The 14044-nt window shown below is 40.3% G+C and overlaps 1 long non-coding RNA gene and 1 pseudogene across 1 annotated transcript in view; one reads left to right on the top strand and one right to left on the bottom strand.

The window, feature by feature from the left end:
- LOC144589254 (uncharacterized) overlaps positions 1-12524 on the top strand; it is a 67107-nt gene extending 54583 nt beyond the window's left edge. The window contains exon 3 of the long non-coding RNA XR_013545287.1: positions 6728-12524. This is a non-coding gene — a long non-coding RNA (uncharacterized LOC144589254). The remainder of the gene's footprint in view (positions 1-6727) is intronic.
- A 927-nt stretch (positions 12525-13451) lies between these two features.
- LOC140707203 (U2 spliceosomal RNA) lies at positions 13452-13563 on the bottom strand (annotated as a pseudogene).
- Positions 13564-14044: the final 481 nt, after the last annotated feature.

Below are 14044 nucleotides of genomic sequence, written 5' to 3'. Positions count from 1 at the left end.
ATGCATCTTATGAGATGTTTGAATGATTTTGGTTAGACTGTTGTGATGATTGTACTTGTATAAATGAAATTGCTTTAGTCGTGGCATTCAACTGCACTTAATTAACAAAGTGCTAGTCATGTACCTGGCTGTGTGCCAGTTGCAAGAACAGACATAATACAGGACATGCAACTGGCACCTTGTCCCTTAGTTCACCACTGTGATTGAGGCCAAAGTAAAATCCCGCTAGGATTCTGGCCTGTCTTTCTCTGGAAAAAATATTTCTTCTCCTGATGATTCCAAAGCTGTCCTCCCCTTCTGCCCTTAGCTTTGTGAAGCAAGTTTTTAGGGCTAAAGTAGAGAGGATTCTTGCCCCCACCTTCCTATTTCTCCTGGAACTTCCAGTTCCCTCATTAGATCCTGCTCATCAAATTCAAATGATCTTATTCCTAGTAAATATGCCTGGCATTGAATCCTAAATGTATGGATTTAGGATGGTCACCACAGAACTCAGTGTGACCTTCTCATGTTGACAATTAAATCACCAACAGCAGCCATGCCAGAAAAATGGTAATACCTACTATTTATAGCCAAGTTGTTAATATTTGTTGGCCTTAGATAATAGCAGTTTCATTTACCTCATAGGCAGTTTGATCCACAAATTGTGTCTGAGCCAGAGTCAAAAGAATGACGAGCAGCAAAAGTGTTGTATTCTTTACTAAAATGGAAACAAACTCACAGTGGTGCTGCATACTAACAATATGGTGACATCTGCAGGTTTTGATTTTTTTTAATGTTTTGTCCTATCAGATAATTAGCAGAAGACTAGAAGAAATGTATTGGACAATAAATTAGTAGAGGATTCATGGGACAAACAGCTGCAAGTCCATATCTTCCTATGAATGAAAGAATCCACATTCACTGGCATTCAGAAGTTACCCACAGTATCATCTGTATCCTCTTTTCTTTTGCCTTGCCTTTCCATTTATTTCCTTTCCCACTCCACCCTGTGGTCAACCCAGAAAAGCAAATATATTCCTAATTTGGTTTGTTTTTATACGTTTGACCAAAGACAGCAGACATCCCTAATAATATCAAAAATAGGCCAGTTCCAGTATACATACACCCTCCAAAGACTAACCCAAGACATTTTGGTTGTTGTGGGTTTTTCGGGCTCTTTGGCCGTGTTCTGAAGGTAGTTCTTCCTAACGTTTCACCAGTCTCTGTGGCCGGCATCTTCAGAGGACAGCACTCTGTGACATTTTGTTGCTAGAGATGAAAGGCAACACCTGCCCAGCCCATGTACAAAAGTTGATGAGATCAATGGTAGGATTTTGCTTGAACAGCGGCAGTGGTATCATGCCTTTCACCACACCATTGTGCTGCTAAATGTAAATTGCCTGAGAAAGATCCTGTGAATTAGTCTCCTTCAATCTCGTACTCTTTAAAGTGATGGCAACACAATTTGAATTCAAGAAGGATGAATGTCCAATTTTGCTTTCTTTAAAGTCTCGTTTTTTAAAAAGACTCTCAGATTATTTTCATCCTGTTTATAAAGTAGTTTGAGAACTATGATTCATAAAAAAAAAACCCGAAATGAATTTCTCACACTTCCCTACTTAGGAGAACCGTGGTCTGGATCTTGTGAGAGCAAATTGCCACTGTTAATTCTCTCAGTATCTCCCTTTCCTTTGGCTTGCCAAAGGTACCCCGAATATGTGCCCTCTCAAAGAAGCCGAAAAAGCTCTCTTGCACTGTTTGTTTATACCAGTGGTTCCCAACCTTTTTTCAAGTTGCGACCCACTCTTATAGTAGCCAAGTAATTTGAGACCCCATCACCACCACATTTACATAAAAAGGCATTTTTATTGGGTAAAGACATAACTTCCCAGAAAGTGGAGGCTTCGTCCTTTCTCCTCCAAAGGGCTTGTTTCTCGTATGTAGACATACACACTAACTTTAATATTCTGCTCCGAAATTTCAAGGAATAAATTATTTAACATGGGCTACAACACATATCATGACACCCCCAGACAATGCTTTGTGACCCCCCCCCCTTTGGGTGTAGAACACTGCACACAGGAGAGAAGTGAGAAAGACACACACACACAGAAAGAGAGAACATGAACTAGAACTAGAAGAGCCATGTGCTGTAGTTGGTTGTAAACCTGAACTGAAGAAAATTCTCAACCTTCTGCATTGGTCCAGTTCAAAAGGTGCATCTGTTTCTAGCATGGATGAAATCCCCTGGTACCTGCAAGAACCCTGCCATGTAGCTGTTGAAGCTGAGGTCAACATTGGGAAAAAGAAGTGGCAAAGTTAAGCCACTGCCGTTAACATGGTGGCATTCAATGCCAGACTTTTAAGAATTTAGCACTCAAACACATGCTCAGGAAAGCAAACCTGTCAGTTTTAGTTTCTTATAGTTTACTGTTTCTTCACCTCTGGAGCAATCAGGCAAATGCAACACTCTAGAACTGGATCAAGACCAAATATTATAAGATATTACTCTGGATATGTGTGGGGGGGATCTTGGAAATATTATTTGGGCAGGGCGGATACAATTCTAGTTCTGGAAGTTGTAGTTTAAAAAGTAATATTTTCAAGTTCTGATATAATACACTTTATTCGTAGATTTCAGAATCAGATCAGGTATTGGAGAAAAATCTATAAAGGTAGAAGACAGAGGAAGACCTCAGCAGAATAATGCAAATGGAACCTTTCACCTTGTGTATTCAAAACGTACAATCTAGCACTGAACTATGATGTTGAAATCAACACCATTCCTTCTTTGGAATGTGTGTGGAAAGTGTGTCTGTGTATCTGCATTGCTGGTTTGTCTGGTTCCAGTGTTAAATGCTATTAAAAGCACATAGGTACTTCTACTTCAGTGCCCTACTGAGTTGGAAGAACTGCTGCAGGGAGCCCTAGTCTGTGGGCAGTGGACATCTCCAATGAAGGAAAGTTCACCATGCTTTGGGGTAGTTGGTTCCTCTATAAAAAACCTCAGATCATCAGAAAGGCATTCTTAACCCAACTGAGGGTCTCTTATGTAGGGTTGCCAGACGTCTGGCAAAAGGAAGACATGTCCTCCTTTTTAGCCTAATGTCATCCATCTGGCACGCAAAGCTAAAAACCTCTAAAATGTTCGGCTTTTGTAGTATTTTATGTTATAATTTTGGATGGCAGGGGGAGAGGTGGAAAGTGGAAAGCAGTCTCTCATGGAGTCACAATCTAAGACTCCACTCAATACATGCTCCTCTGTCCTCTTTTTTTGTCTTTCTATGTCCTCCTTTTGGAACCCATGTATCTGGCAACCCTACTCTTATGTCCCTCCAAATGCCATCAGACAGCAGTACCCCCTCACCATCATCTATCTCAGGTAGGGTAGATGGAATTAGACCCGAGAAGGACTAGCAAAATATTCATCCCTGCAGTTTAAACCTTCTAGAGTTTCTTCAAATTCTACCTTCTAAAGCAACCAAGAACATATTTTTTTCCATTATTTATATGATGGGTATTCAGGATGTGCCTTGTCATTAGGCAGAATTAAGCAACAGAGTTTGGGTCAAATTAGATGAAACACACAGCATTTTTTTTTAAAGAGTTGTTCCTTTAAATCAGTGGTTCTTAACCTGGGCGATAATGCCCCCCAGGGGGCGATTTCATTTTTCAGGGGGGCGGTAGAACGAAAAGGGGCGGTGTGGGGGCGCTGGAGCAGAAGGGGGGCGGTAGGGGGGCGCTGGAGCAAGCCAAACCTCTGAAGAAGGCTGCAGCCTTTTTACAATGTGCATGAATATATATTTTCCTCCTATCTTAATTTAGTTTCAGAGTTTTCGTCTTGAAATTTTTAGTTCCTGCATTTTATGCCCTTTTTATATTTCTTTTTGAGTCTTAAAATTCGCTTGCAACTACATCATTAAATGTTACTTTTTGGGGGCATTTCATTTTCTTGGAATTGAATTTTGTTTTCAGGGGTCATTGGATTTAAGTGTCTTAAACAAACAAACAAACAAACAAACAAACAAACAAACAAACAAATAAATAAATAAATAAATAAATAAATAAATAAATAAATAAATAAATAAATAAATAAGATATAATAAGAAATAAGAGGGGGGGCGATGATAACTTCCTCAATGGCTCAAGGGGGCGTTTCTTTCAAAAAGGTTAAGAACCACTGCTTTAAATGGTGAAAGACTTGTGTTTGTCATGGGATTTTCCTCACATATGTATTTTGCATTTAATGTGTTTTGTTTTGTGGAGAGTTTGTAAAAAATTACATTCTTTTTCACTCACAACTCCCAGAATTCCCCAGCCATGACCAAATAAGTAATGTTTCCAAGTCTGGTTTTGTGATTGGTCATCAAAAGGTTTAACTTGCAAGTCTGATTGCCTAGTAGGCACATTTGTCTGAAGAACTCCTGTTTGTGGTAGACACATTCTCATTAATGACTAGTTTGACCTTTTAGATGTAATGGGACATGTTTCAAGTGGTTAGCTAGTTTGGTGTTACTGTGTTTTACCTACAGGGAGGCAGAGAAGCACTTGTGCAATTTTCTGCCTAATGTGCTAATATTACTTGGCTGATCTGGAATATCATGTGCTCCAACTTCTATGATTGCTGGGAATGTAGTATTTGTTGTTCTGCCACAGGCACCAAAATGTCATAGGGCAACCTAGCAGCCCATCCAATATATGAAAATACCCACAGATGTGTACCACTTTTGTCACAGAAAATATTATCTTTTTCTCCCCCCATAGCAGCTGCTCCTGCGGCTGAAATTAGGCTGAGAAGCAGCTGCTTCTCCAAGGGCATGCAGCAACTTTTGGGAGCTGGATGAGGGTTGAAGCAAGGCCCTTCTGGTCACAATCCAACATTTCTTCACAGGGGATCAAGAGCATTGCCCCAATCAAGATGGATTCATTAGGGAACGTCCCCAGTCAGGCTGTGGCAAAGCTGAAAAGGAGAACTGGAGAGGGGAAGCATTGTTCGAAACCACAAAGGAGAATGTGGACAAAAGTGAAATGTGGGTGGGCTGGGTGGAGAAGAAATGTGGGGTTTGGAACGTGTTGAATATTAAGAGTGTATGTGTGTGAGAGAGTGTGGAAATTGGCTTTGGAAATTGAAAGGGCATGGACCATTCCTTGGTGAAGATTTCGGGTTTACAGAGAATCAGAATTTGTGACTCTGGCAGGAACATTAAAGGAGCTTCAAAACCTCACATCCCACAAAAAGAAACAAGACTGTCTTCTCCAAGTCAGTTTGTTCTAGCTGAGTAATGACTGTCCAGTGTGCTGGTTCTACTTGGCTGCTAATGTGAAAGGCACTGCCTTTTTGAAGATACATCCTGTGCTCCCGCTGAGTTTTGAGGATGGGCCGAATCCTTCACTAAACTTTGCCCTGTCCCAAATAAAGAGTGGAAATTTCATAAAAGAAACCCTTAAGATGGCTGCCCAGATTATAACTCCTGCTTTCATTTGGAATGATTTGTTTGATTAGGTATTAGCCATGTTCACCACAAATTCATTCCAACTTTAAGCTGAAAGCTACATTTTGTAGAGTTGTCTTCCTCCTCCAATGGCTAGGATGATAACACTACAATGACTGGGCCCAATATTCCCCATTTGAGGTGGGGAGTTGCAGCCCTGCATGTATGGTTCAACTCCAACTCTCATGACCAGTCACCATCAACAGTGCTGGCTGGGACAGATGAAAGTTGCCATTTAGAAACATTTGGATGGCCATTATTCCACAGAGACACAGCATAAAACATTTGCAAGTCCTTGGGAATGGTAATAATTTGGTGCAGTCAATAATAGATCATTAGTTAAACCTGTGTAAAGAGACAAACAAGAGAAAGAAAATTTAAAAGGAAATAAGAGGAGGAGAAAGGAAAGAAAAACAAATAGGCAGAATTTGGGGAAAAAACACTTTTTAAACTACTGGAGTTACTGGAATCTCCCAGCAGGCATAACTACAGGCTATAATGGTGGTAGTGGTGGGGAATTCTGGGAGCTGTCCTCCCGAAAAGTATTTTTTCCTAATCCTGGTCAATCCAGTGTTCCTATACCAAAAGACTACAGCCAGCATCTAAGTAAGAAATGTGGAACTGTGTCAGTCAGAGGACATGGGCTTACACTAGGTTCAAACTAGGTTCAAAAGTGATACAGGTACTTGCCATATGAAAATAGATCTTATAGTTAAATACAGTTTAGCTGTTTAAATAATGTTAAATTAGATATTAAGGTAAAGGTAAAGGTTCCCCTTGACAATTTTTGTCCAGTCGTGTCCGACTCTAGGGGGCGGCGCTCATCCCGCTCTTCAAGCCATAGAGCCAGTGTTTTGTCCGAAGACAATCTTTCCGTGGTCACATGGCCAGTGTGGTTTAGACACGGAATGCTGTTTACCTTCCCACCGAGATGGTACCTATTTATCTACTCGTATTTGCATGCTTTCGGACCACTAGGTTGGCGGGAGCTGGGACAAGCAACGGGCGCTCACTCTGTCGCGTGGATTCGATCTTACGACTGCTTGGTCTTCTGACCCTGCAGCACAGGCTTCTGCGGTTTAGCCCACAGCGCCACCACGTCCCAAAATTAGATATTAAATGGGTACAATTGGGATATATGGCACAGTCTCTTGTAATGTAATCATTGGAAGTGGATGAAATTGTGTTCAACCTTTTGGTCCAATATAAGGCAGGATATTTCATACTGTGCCTTTATGGTATCTGAATTCTAATAGATAACTGGGACTGATGGAAGAAGAAGAAGAAGAAGAAGAAGAAGAAGAAGAAGAAGAAGAAGAAGAAGAAGAAGAAGAAGAAGAACAACAACAACAACAACAACAACAACAACAACAACAACAACAACAAGAAGTAACTATAAGATGGAGATATACTGCACATGAAGGAAATCTACCTTTACTGGTGGCATACCCAAATGTATGCCCAGGTGTTCTTGAACCTTATGTTAAAGGACCAGAGTGGAACCAATGAGAAAGCTGACCCAACCTAAAGAAGATCTTGGAGTGGAAGTGATGCCCTTGCCAATTCAAATACTTTGCCCAGAATAGATGGATTATTCAATTTGAACAATTTGTGTGAATTTCCTTGATTTCAAAACATGTGAAAATACTCCAGTTTTTCAAGTCACAAGAAGAGGGAGAAAACTATGTACCCCAGTCCATCGACAACAGAAACTGTAAGGCACCAATGTTTTATATGTCAGCAGGCTTAACAATATTTGGGCAACACCCTACCTATGTAGTCATAAGGGCTAGGATTGTATCTGTGTTGTTTTCATTGACACCTGAATTTGTCAGGAACAGAGTTCTTCACTGAACACTCATAGCAAGAAAGTGGGTAATGTATTAAATTGGTACAACTTGGAAGCTTGTGATTGTCTTTTCTACTGGTGTATTTCTGCAGTTTTCCTGTACAGTATTCCCAATCAGTTATGGCACATGAAATTCAGAAAAAAACATGGTGTTCCTTTGCAATTAAGATTTGCAAGAGGTAAAGTTCATCACCTGCCACTAGCAACAGCTTCTTCTCAGTAGCATTTTGAATGGCAGCCATTTGAAGTTCCAGTAGCGCGGCTTGCATCACTTTTCCCATTTAATAACTTCTGAAGTCGCTGGCAGCTGCATATTACATTTGGCTACCCTTTCTTTCATCACCATAGGACTGTCTGGCTATTAGCACTTCTTGATCCACAAAGAGATGCTGAAGCCAGCAATCACGCCTGAAAGACTTCTTCCCAGACACCATTAAGAAAAATGACAGGACCTTCTAGACGTTTTTGTGGTAAGGTGACCTACAGCTTTGAGGTTTTCTTCAAGCCAGGTGGGCTCCTTGCTACAAATGGGGAGAACAAGAGAAAGCTAAGGAAAGCATTATTAAACTTAAAGCTCCTGGCATTCAGAGAAAACAATATAGATGAGACTGATGGTCAGGAGCACTTCTGTATCAGAACACTTGGAACCTTTGACCTTTGTAACTAGGTTCTGAGTGTGCCTTGAAGCCATTGAAGACAGCACTTGTCATTTGGGATTGCTCGTATTAAGAAAATGTCTGGAATTCTCAGCCAATCACAACAGATGCTTTGCAAGTTTTGTTTCAAAGCTGTTCAAGGGTGCCTCTCTTTTTTAAATTCATAAAGGGCTCCAGGATTATTATTATTCTACTTCCTTCGGCAGCATCAAATTCAGGGTAGCTTTGGAAGGTCAGAGGAAAGGGAGATGCTGAGGCACAGAAGGACAATCTGTTCCCAAAAATTCTGGATCACAATGTGCCCAAGCAGACAGAGGTTTCTTACCATGATGCTGAAATCACAGCCCTACAGAGTAATTGACTGGAGAAAGACAGGAAGACGGTGTTCTTTGTGCAGCACATGAGAAATACGTGGACTTTAATAACCCATCTCCGAATAACCAGAATGTTAAAATAAGTTACAGTAAATCCATTGAGGATAGTTAATTCTCTAAGTTCCTGCTAATCCTAGGCTACATGGACCTGCCATATTCAGAGAAAAGAGCAAGTATGCACAAGCGCAGAAGACATTATATAGAATTTTTGCAGTGGGATCAGTGATGTTAAGCCAATCACAATAATGGAACTGAAAAATAGCTAATAAAGAGCCACAGTCAGAGACAATGCGCTTCATACAATATTCACAGGGGGAAAAAAGATTCTCTCTAAGATGGAGATTCTGTCTTTGACCTGGTCCAGTAAGGCTACAAACAGAAAGATCATGCATAAGACTATGGATGGCCTTCCAGATGTTGCTGGAATGAAGCTCCCATTGTCCTTTACTATTGGCTAGGCTGGCTAGGGAACACAAAGTAGTTAACAGTACAGAAAATCAATGAATCATCATCATTGCAAACCCTCTCTTATATTTTTCTAGGCACCAAAAAAGATTGTATTAGGATGGCTAAGCTTATGATGAAGGCCCATGGTGACCCAAGGCAAAGAAGGATGGAGGCAGTCCAGCTTATACTGTACTATATTACAGCCAAACAAAACCAGCTTCTAATCTTTATTCAGCTATGAGACTCCCCGGGAAGCTCATTTGAGTCAGTCACTATTTTCTGGGCCTACTATATGTTACATACAATCTATCATTAGAGGTGAAATCCATGTTTCAGAATTCTGTTCAGGCAGACTTCAGCGTCTGAGGATCCAGACTTGCAAACAAAGCACATGCTTGTGTCCTGAAAACCATTCACAAAAGTGAACAAGCTAATTTGCAGACTCTGTGAGGTAAGAAAAGCTATGACAATCACACATAATCAGGACTTGAACAATTCCCTCTTCTAATGACAATATATTTGTAACATAGAGTTCAGCCTTCCATCTGCTCTGCTTTTCAGTGTTCTTCTGAAAAAAAGGAGGAAACCATAAATGCTACTCTGAGCTCTTTGAAGATTAGAAAATACCTGTCACTCCATAATGAAGTACATGATTTGAATTGGGCTGACTCTACTAATGAGTGAAGTGAGGTAGTCAGCTCAGGCAGCAGATTTTGAGTGTCATGAAAGGACAGTAAACCCTTATTATATTTTTTCTGCCAGGGAAAGGAAGAGGTGTTTGTAAGATGGTCTTTCTCATGTTCCACAATAATGTTCCTGGATTTGGCTACTGTATACCTTAACTTAACTTAAGGAGCTGCAGGTGCTCACATTTGCTGCTCTGCCTCAGGATGCAAAATAACTTAAGCGAGTAGTATATGTATGTGGAAGAAGGTCCCAGGCTGAGGCTCAAGTTCACTGGTTGAAATTATCTCAAGCACTGGACCCAAGTCTGAGACTTTGGAAAACAATTGCCACAATCAGAATAGACTTTACTAGGTTAAGTCACCCTCCTGCCTTCCACATGCTCAGATTACAATACTCAGGATTCTTAACCATTGACCATGCTAGCTGCAGAGGGTGGGAATCAGCTTGCCTTAGTGAAGGGAAGAGTGCCCTCGTGAGCCAAACTGGGCCAAATTGTCACATTGACCATAAAGAGATAAGGATAATTTCTTAATCCTATGTCTGGATCTGCTTCACATTAGTGTTTCCCATTTTTAAAAAAATAATGGAGCAAGCAAGCAAAATGGCTCTTTCCTAAGCCATGGTAATGTAAAACATCAGGTAGTATTTAGCAGTGAGGTCAGTAGTGCTAATCTGGTTGCAACAATGGTCTGAATAATCAGAGGCATTTCTAGTGGTTATGAGTACGTTGCTTGTAAGCATCAAAGGAAGTTAGGAAATACTGTCCAGACAACAAATGATGAGCATCTTCAACTGGATTTGTCTTTGCCGATCAGTATCCTTGAGTTTTAGAAGAAGGAATTTGCCTTGATTACAAAGCTGTAGAAATGCTAGACCAATTCCTCCTGTTCTTGCCATATCCTCTGTCCACTGGGTCCTTTCCTCTAAGATTGTGTATATTTTGTAAACAAGTAACCTTTCAGAATTAAAATAACGATATCTGATGCTTTTGCAAAATTGTTTCCAGTTGTTCTGTAGCTGCTGACTCCATTATGCTATCTCTTATACCCTAACCTCTGGTGTACTGGGCCATGAGGTGATGTATTTCACCCATAAATTGGCTTTAGCTATCAGTCACTATGTACAGCACATAGGGGACAGTGATCCTGTTTTGCCCCAGTTATGTTCCATAGGACAACTGAAGAAGAGGGGTAACCTAAGTTAAAGATAAAGAAACCCAGCTGGACAATATAGATGAGGTACGTCAAACCATAATCTAGACCAAACTTCCCTACTTTTTTGTGGTTGAGAAAACTTTCACGCACTGCAAGTCAACCATATAGCTCCCAGCTTTCACTTCAGCCCTTGTTGGATTTCTTACACTATATAATGTAATTAACCTCACTACTTCACTTTTAAAACCAAAGAATAGTAGAGAGATACCACCTGTGTTTTTCATTTGAGATGATTGTATGGTGTCTGTAATGGTAGAAATGGTTGGACTCTCTCAAGGAAGAAGCAGCCTGAAGGACAAGAATGGTGGGAAAGAAACTGTTCTGGGGAGAGGAGGTGTAGCCCACTTGGATACCATGAATTGTTGTCCAACCTGGACAAACAGACAGAGAGAAACACATTCTTTCCCTTCAGTCATAATTACACCTCTAAACCATATTTTGATCCTCTTGCTCAGAGAATGTCTCCAGTTTATGTGTGGGTTGGGGTAGACACTTTCATCCCTAGTTGTTTGCCTTTTGTAGTGGTCTGAGCAGAATGAAGCCTTACCCTGACATAGTGGGGTGAGAAACCCCCACTCTCATGAGCTACCAATGAGGAACTCCATTATTTGAACACATTTTGTACTAAGAGAGCTTTAGATGAATCATCTACATGCTCCCATTTATGTAGGCATAATTTCCCAAATTTACTGATGCTCAAATTCTTGATCCTCTTAGAGAGCTAATGGGGGGAATACACGGAAGTTCTTTCTGATGTTCAAAAAGCTGCTTTGCCTGCTGAATGCGCTTACAAACTTATCTTCAGGCTTTTGCATTGAATCTACATGTGTCTGACTCAGGCTTACATACACACACCTTTTCCCCACTAGAAGTAGAGCTCTATTTATACATTCATACATACATTGGAGCCTGTCGTTAAATTAAGAGTCAAAATATCTATTACAGAGATCTCATAATTATGAAAAGGGCCTTCATTAAGTACTGAAAGACATTATTGTCACAGCAGAAACTTTTTGCCCCTCTAGTAGACTGCAAATTAGCTTGTTTTATTTTGTGTCTCATCACCAGCAAGTCAGCAACAACTTTGTTTGCAAATATGTCATCAGACACAATGGAAATGCAAGCTTGGTGAGTCACTGGTTGCGTGTAGGCATCACATTACATCTAGCAATGTTTGTGGGGATGGAGAGTCAATGGTGGGTTTCTACATCTGAAAGCCTAAGGCAGCTTGTAGATCAGACCCTTGCACCATGTGGAACGCGGATTTCATAGGTGACATATAGCAGAAGTACAGGGAAACAACACTCCATGGTTCCTGGCCTCAGAGAAACACAACAGTTAATGAAATAGGACCAGCATGGTTATGGATGCTGAAGGTGGTGATGAAGGCCCCAGCTGCTCCTACTTGCTTTCACCCTAAATCAAAAGCATTCTGTTCTATTTCTCCCACAAGGCCTGGTTGTACTCTGGCATTCTGGGCTTATCTCTGAAAGCAGCAAAATACAGCATGTTATCTAGAGATGTTTTGCACTGAAAGTACTTTGAGTGGGTAAATAAGTTGGTAATCTGATGTTTTTGGAATAATGTACAAAAGCACAGCACTCGACTTAAGATGCATAAGTGAAATGAACAGGTTGTTTTTTGGATTACCATAGTTGGAGCTTTTACACCCTGGGTTTCCCTCCTTTAAGCAATAATAGTCTACTATCCTTCTCTCTTCCCCCCCCCCCGCCCCCATTTTTGGACCGAATTAAAGAAGGCTAACTTTTGAAATTGCTTTTGTATTATGGAGAAATTGATATTACAAGAAGACCTGTTTCAGATGGTAAGGAAACATGAGGACCATACATGCTTATCCTTCTTAGTATTTGTATACTCGCCGCTTAATCTGATCCAAAAATGGGGGGAAAGAGAGAAGAATAGGGTATATATAAATAAACAAACAAACAGCACAAAACATACAGAAACAATGCCAAGATACACTTATCTTAAATGTATCACTGCAGAGAGGCAGAACTAATTCTTTGCAGCAATTTATATGTTGCCATTGGTAGTAGCAGCAGGGAGAATCATGTACATATGAAGGAGAGGGATCAACTCCTGGAGTGATCAGCCAGGATATAAACTGAAGGTAGCCAAATAAAGACTACGAGGCACTGACCCAACAAAAACAGCCATCACCAGATTTGATGATACAGATTTATATAAAACTGGATACCCTAATTTATAAGTACAGATGCAAATCTAGAAATGATTTTTATAATTTAGTCAAAATGTCAGTTCATCTCACTGTATTGAGGAAGATGGTGACCAGGTGTGAAGAAACTGAGGATCTGGGAAAATATTTGTTTGTTTAACCCTGCCTTTCACCTCGGAAGGACCCAATGAAATATGGAATGTAATTGATGGTCCTATGCATGACCTTATGGGCGCATGGAAATCTGACCAAACAAATGGAAAAGTCAGTGTGTGAAGGGACAATTCTTGCCTTTCTTTTCTGAACACTTCAAGAAGAAACTGTAAGAAGAAACTGACCCCCTTATGTTATGCTTTATCAAAAAATATTTCAAAGAGGACTAGAATAATGCTTTCATGTTTATCCTATGTTTCAAAGATTCTTTTACGTGTACTGGGCATCTTGAAGTGAGTTCCCTTCCATATGCAGATTTGGCTGTGGGAACAAGAGCTATTGAAAAGCTATTGAGGAAGCTTTCCATTATCTTGATAAAAGATGAAAGGGGCTTGTAAGGAACGAAAGGTAATTAAGTGTTCCTGGCACCAAGTCACCAAATGGTACATTAACCTGTATAAAAAGGAGTCACACACACACTACACTTGATCTTAGCCAAAAGGCCGAGAAGCGATATAAAAAGGAGTCAGGCAGAACCAGTTATTAGAGTCTCAGCATCTCTTAGAAGGGGGAAACTTGGCTTTCCCACAGCTTGGTCTTACTCACAAGGAGACTACATTTGTGGCAGTCTGTTCAACTTCAGTGTGGAACAGGTTAGATTAAACTTTATTATTTTCTAGTATGTCTCTTCTTTTGAATTGTCCTCAGTCTGTATTGTGCTTTTGCTCCATTATACTGAGAAATCCATTTTTAGTAACTGTGTGGAACTTCCACATTTTACTTTTTTATTACTGCTTTGTTCTTTCCTTTTCTTTCTTTCTTTCTTTCTTTCTTTCTTTCTTTCTTTCTTTCTTTCTTTCTTTCTTTCTTTCTTTCTTTCTTTCTTTCTTTCTTTCTTTCTTTCTTTCTTTCTTTCTTTGCCCCCCCAGCCCCGGAATAAATACGCGAGACAACAGCTTGGATTTTAAACGGGCCACACTTTATTTAATTAATTCA

Source organism: Pogona vitticeps, chromosome 4, assembly GCF_051106095.1.
Source record: "Pogona vitticeps strain Pit_001003342236 chromosome 4, PviZW2.1, whole genome shotgun sequence".
Lineage (NCBI taxonomy): Eukaryota > Metazoa > Chordata > Lepidosauria > Squamata > Agamidae > Pogona > Pogona vitticeps.
Note: the sequence above shows the minus strand (reverse complement) of the source record. Positions and strands in the feature narration are given on the sequence as shown.